The sequence below is a fragment of the Pelophylax lessonae genome (genome assembly GCF_965119305.1).
Source record: "Pelophylax lessonae genome assembly, chromosome: 1".
Classification (NCBI taxonomy): Eukaryota; Metazoa; Chordata; class Amphibia; order Anura; family Ranidae; genus Pelophylax; species Pelophylax lessonae.
The window spans coordinates 729,846,835-729,852,834 of NC_138768.1; the positions used below are offsets into that span (position 1 = coordinate 729,846,835).

A 6,000-nucleotide genomic window follows, 5' to 3' on the forward strand; every position below is an offset into this window, starting at 1 on the left:
AATGGTAGATTACTTTATTTGGGATAATGGACTTTGGTATTTTTACATGCTAGAGGCAAAGAAATTAGAGAGTCACGCTTATTATTAAAGAGTAAAAGTATTCTTTATCCAAAAGTGGAACTCCGCTTTAAGGATTCCTGACCCCCTGACACGTCCCATGTGGCATGTCATTTTTTTGTGGCGGCTTGAGCGGAAGTTCTCCTCCCTCCCTGCAATCTTCTGGGACACGTCACAGGACAGCCATTCAGGAAGCGCAGCGCGAGTCGCGCATGCGCAGTGCGCACCTGGCTATGAAGCCTCAAGCTGACACAGCCGGATGCCCACACTAGTGATGCCGGCACTGGGGAGAGCTGAGGGAGAGAACCGAGGGTTCCGGCGGCCGCATCGCTGAATCGTGGGACAGGTGAGTGTGTGTTTATTAAAAGTCAGCAGCTACACTTTTTGTAGCTGCTGACTTTTAATAAACACAGAAATGGTAGGAACTCAGTTTTAAGGACTGGAATAGTACCATCAGATTGGCGTAGGGCCAATGTGGTGCCTATGTTTAAAAAGAGATCAAAGTCTTTACCAAATAACTATAGACGTTAGTTTAAATAGAAGTTCCACCTGGAGAAAATAAAATTAAAAGTCAGCAGCTACAAATATTGAAGCTGCTGACTTTAATTATATAGACACTTACCTGTCCAGAGAGCCTGCGATGTCAGCACCCCAGCCGATTTTTGGATCGGCTGCCGGGTGCTGCCGCCGCCATTCTTTGTAAGGGTAACCGGCAATGAAGCCTTTCGGGGGGGGGGGGGGGGGTAGGGGAGGAGAGGGAGGACGGAACTTTTGGTGGACGGTGCAGTGGCGCTGTCTACCGAAGTGAGGAAGGGTACCTGTCAAACGGAGGGGGGGGGGGGGGGAGCAAATGAGCGGAAGTTCCCCTTTTGGGTGGAACTCCGCTTTAACTTTTATAGTCAGGAAGATATTGGAAAGTTTCATAAAAGACCACACCAGTTCTTGCTGGAAAAAAATATTTTAAGCAACAGACAGCATGGATTCATGAAAGACAGAAGTTGTCAAACAGACCTGATTTATTTTTATGAGGAGGTAAGTAAAACCTTGGACAGAGGGGTGGCTGTGAATGTTGTATACTTGGATTTTTCCAAAGTGTATGACACAGTTCCCCACACACGGCTAATGTGTAAGGTAAAGTCTACAGGCTTGGAAGGATCAGTTTGTAATTGGATAGAAAATTGGCTAAAAGATAGAATTCAGAGAGCAGTGGTTAATGATTCTTACTCTGAATGGTCTAAGGTTATCAGTGGTGTACCCCAAGGTTCAGTGTGGGGAGCCTTACTTTTTAATATCTTTATTAATGATATGGGGTCTGGGATTATAAGTAGAATTTCAGTCTTTGCAGATGACACCTAGCTTTGCAGTGGAATAACTTCCTTACAGGATGTCTCCAACTTACAAGCCAACCTCAATGCATTGTTTCATTGGGCAAGTGTGTGGCAAATGAGGTTTAATGTTGATAAATGTAAAGTTATGCACATAGGGGCTAAGAATACAGTATGCATGCATTATACATACTAGGGGGGAGTACAACTGGGGGAATCATGATTGAAAAGGATCTGGGTGTTTTGGTAGATCATAAGTTTAACAATAGCATGCAATGCCAAGCTGCTGTCCTTTCTTGTATTAACAGAGGCATGGACTTCAGAGAGAGAGATATCATTTTACCCCTGTACAAATCATTAGTAAGACCTCACCTCGAATATGCAGTTCAGTTTTGGGCACCAGCTCTCAAAAAGGATATCAGGGAACTGGAGAAAGTGCAGAGAAGGGCAACCAAACTGATAAGAGGCATGGAGGAGCTCAGCTATGAGAAAAGATTAGAGGAACTGAATTTCTTCTCTCTTGAGAAGAGGAGATTGAGGGGGGGGGGGGGGTTTGATCAACACGTACAAATACATAAAGTGCCAATAAAGTGAACTTGGTGATCAGTTATTCACTTTAAGGTCATTATAGAGGACACGGGGGCACTCTTTACGTCCAGAGGAAAAAAGATTTATTCTCCAAATCAGAAAGGTTTCTTCACAGTAAGAAATGTGAAATTGTGGAATTTACTCCCTCCAGAGGTGGTTCTGGCCAGCTCAGTAGATTGCTTTAAAAAAGGCCTGGATTCTTTCCTAAATGTACATAGTATAACTGGGTACTAAGATTTATAGATAAAGTTGATCCACGGAATATCTGATTGCCTCTCGGGGGGATCAGGAAGGAATTGATTCCCCTGCTGAAGCAAATTGGATCATGCTTTGCTGGGGTTTTTCTCCTTCTTCTGGATCAACTGAGAGGATTGTGTATATGGGATTGTTCGATTTTTATTTATTTTTTATTGGTTGAACTAGATTGACTTTTTACAACCTGTCTAAATATGTAACTTTAGATGTATCCACTCAGTCTGGTCATTAGTGGTCAGATGAGGGAATATTGATATGTCTGTAAAGTCAATTGGCCTACCTAAAAAAAAATTACTCAGTGGTCTTCAGCTTCTGTGACCTGACCTATGTTTCTGCTATGCTGTGTTTGACTTGGCTTGCCTCTTGACTCCATTGTGCCAATATCTCCAACTCCTGGATTTAGCTTGTATCCTGTCCTGTTGACTTTGTCTTCTGACTGCTACCTTGGTACCTCTGCTCCCTGTTTGTTCTCAACCTTTACCTGGACTCTGACTTTACTTGTGCTTGCCAGCATGTCTGGCTGTTGCTGATTCCTTCTCATTCTGACTATGATTGCCATTCCTGTGCTGATCTGCAAGCACAGATTCAGTTTGAACCTCTCCTGCACTTCAGCCTTATCCAGATGGTCTTCAGCTCATCTGCTCTGTCCAGACCCACTGCAAGCACCAGTGGCACTCCTTTCCTTGCCTTGCCTTGTCATTCATTTTGGAAGGTATTGGATAGGATGTTTAAGGGAAGGCTCTCATCAAATCAGCCTCCACCAGGTACATGACACTACTGCTTATTTCCCCTACCTTCCTCCATAGGTCTAAAACATATTGTTGCTCAGTGTCACCTTCCATGCTCAGGGAAGCCTTTCTTATGCCTCGTACACATGCATCGATAGTTGGCCATGAATTTTCAGCCAACGTCCGATCGGCCGATTTTCGGCTTGTTAGTATGATGCTTTCGACAACCGACTCTGACTTTTCGGCCGAATAAAATCGTGTGTGCAGGCTATAAAATTTTTGTTGGCCGTCACCACAACGGCCGATTGTTCGTCAGTCAGTACAGATTTCGGCAGACAAAAATCTGATGAGCAAGACTGGGCATGCTCTGAGAAGAAAATACACACGGAAAGTAAACCAGCATATGACATCACTTCTGAAGTTGGTTTTTGTTGGCTGAGAAAATCTGTGTGCAGTCTAGGCACATTTCAACCAACACAACAACACTGGACAAAAGACGGCCGATCGGTCGGCCAACAATCGATGCATGTGTACGAGGCATTAGACTTCTTAGATGTGTGAGGTTAGATGTGTGAGGACTATTGGATCATGCGTACCGGTACAACTAGCCTCTTTTGTCTATAAATACCACGCCTTCATATGAGAGCTTTTTCATAGAGCAGGGGTTTCCAAACTTTCTAAACAAAATTCCCATTTATTTGTCCTTAAACTTAAGAGGGGGGCCAGTGGGAGTAGAAAAAGTCCTCGCATCAGTGGGAGGAATAGCTCCCTGTTGTTGGTGTCAGTGGGAAAAATAGTGTCCCATTATTGGTGTCATTGAGCTCCCATTGTTGGCGTCATTGGGAGAATTTGTGCCCCATCATTGGTCTTATTGGGAGGAATTCTGTCCCTTCATTGGTGTCAATGGGGGGAATTATATCCCAATGTTGGTATCAGTGGATGAAAATAGTACCCCAAGGGCTGGATAAAAGCAAGCAAAGAACTGTATTTGGCCCCTGGACCGCATTTTTGAGACCCCTGTCATGGAGGAATGTTACCAGGAAAAAAATGGCCTACTAAGTAGACCATTTTTTTTGTTGCTTTCTATCAGATGAGAATTGTTTTTTTTTTTTATTTAATTTAATGCTGTGTACTGGTGTTTGATGATTTAAATGTCACATACTCTTATATATTTATGTAAGAGTAATACATGTTCACAGGGCCGCTGATATGACAGTGCAACTGGTCCTGTTGTACTGGGCCCAGACCGCATCAGCTAAACAGGGGGTTAATTACTGCCTAAATTAATAAATTGATTTTACTAGACCACACCCCCACTCTTACTTGCTTACCAGGGCTTTAACCACTTGCCGACCGCTCACATGGGTACTACTGCGGAAAAGTGGTTTGTTAGCGTCCAGCGACGTAGACCTACGTCCCTGGACTCCTCCCCTTGTATTCAGTTACAGCGGGAGTCGGACTAGGGGAGGAACGGCAGTGATCACCGCCGCTCTTCCCCGATCGTCGGGGATCGAGTGTGGAGATCCGCCCGCTTGTGTAAACAAAGCGGGCGGATCTCCTAAGTGACAGGCAGGGACAGATTACAGGATTCAGCATAGCTGAACCTGCGATCTGTGCCTGTGTCACATAGTCCCCTCCCCCCACACACGTCAGTAAGCACCAGGCATACATTAACTGCTTGATCACCAATAAAAGTTAACCCCTTCCCTGCCAGTGTAATTTTTACAGTAACAGTGCATATTTATAGCACTGATTACTGTAGTAATGTCACTGGTACCCCCAAAAGTGTCAAAAATGTCAGTCAAGGGTCCGATCTGTCCGCTGCAATGTCGCAGTCCCGCAAAAAAAAATCGCAGATCGCCGCCAGATCGCCACCATTACTAGTTAAAAAAAAAACAATAAAAATGACATAAATTTCCCGTAGTTAGTAGCTGCGATAATTTTTGCGCAAACCAATCAAAATACGCTTATTGCGATTTTTTTACCAAAAATATGTAGCAGAAAACATGTAGCTTAATACATTTTGACCTAAATATATGACAAAAATTGAATATATTGGATATTTTTTAACTGTCAAAGTAGAAAAATACTGTTCTTTTTTCAAAATTGTCGCATTTTTTTATTAATATCGCAAAAAATGAAATCCGCACAGGTGATCAAATACCACCAAAAGAAAGCTCTGTTTGTGGGAAAAAAAGGCCGTAAATTTCGTTTGGGTACGGCGTTGCATGACCGCGCAATTGTCAGTTAAAGTTGCACAGTGCCGAATCGCAAAAAGTGGCCTGGACGTAAGACAGCAAAATCCTACGGTCATGTTAACAGAGGGGCTCAAGAGGTGAGAGCAGAGGAGAAACATTTTGTTTTATTTTCGGGGCGCAGGCGGATAAAGTGGGGGGGGGGGGCGTATGCAGGGTTAGGGGGCTCCATTAGGAAGACTGTACAGGTCCCTATGATTTCTAATAGTAGCCCTGTATGTACATATAGATATATTACAATAGGTTCCATTAGCATCCAAGGTAAAGATGGCAAAATGCATTCTCCTTAAACAGAGGTTCATCATGGAGTAATAAACTGGATCCATTGGTGCGTACAATGAGCCTCGCCATAGCAGTACACATGAATGCCTATTTGAGGAGAAGATTTGTATTCAAATCTGAGCTACTGAAGGGTGATGGGATGGTGCCTGCTGTTGTTCTTTCTTTTACTTTTTAAATTCTTTGGCTCTTTGACTGCCAAGCACATGTACTTTACATCATGCCCATGCCCTCTGCTAGGTAGTCAATGACATATGTATAGCTAGCTCAGTAACAGTTGTGAACTCGTTCTCAGTTAATGAAAAGCGTTCTCTGATTGTGTGAAGTAGAGATCATGCTGTCACCGCCCTGTTTCTCTACCTCATCCAATCAGAGAACGTCTTGCATTTATTGAGACTATTGAAAGGCATTCTGTTAATAGCACCCGTTCTGAATAGACGACCCCCTGTGGTTAGTATGCAACAGGGCATGCGCTTGGCATGGGACCTGGAAGACAGCAGAGATTACTGTAGT

At 43.6% G+C, this 6,000-nt stretch overlaps 1 pseudogene across 1 annotated transcript in view; it reads left to right on the forward strand.

Moving 5' to 3' along the window:
* Positions 1-5,955: 5,955 nt before the first annotated feature.
* LOC309549247 overlaps positions 5,956-6,000 on the forward strand; it is a 16,386-nt pseudogene continuing 16,341 nt past the window's right edge. Inside the window, exon 1 of the transcript in view lies at positions 5,956-6,000. This exon is cut by the window's right edge and continues 36 nt beyond it. The product of the transcript in view is annotated as an uncharacterized misc_RNA (transcript).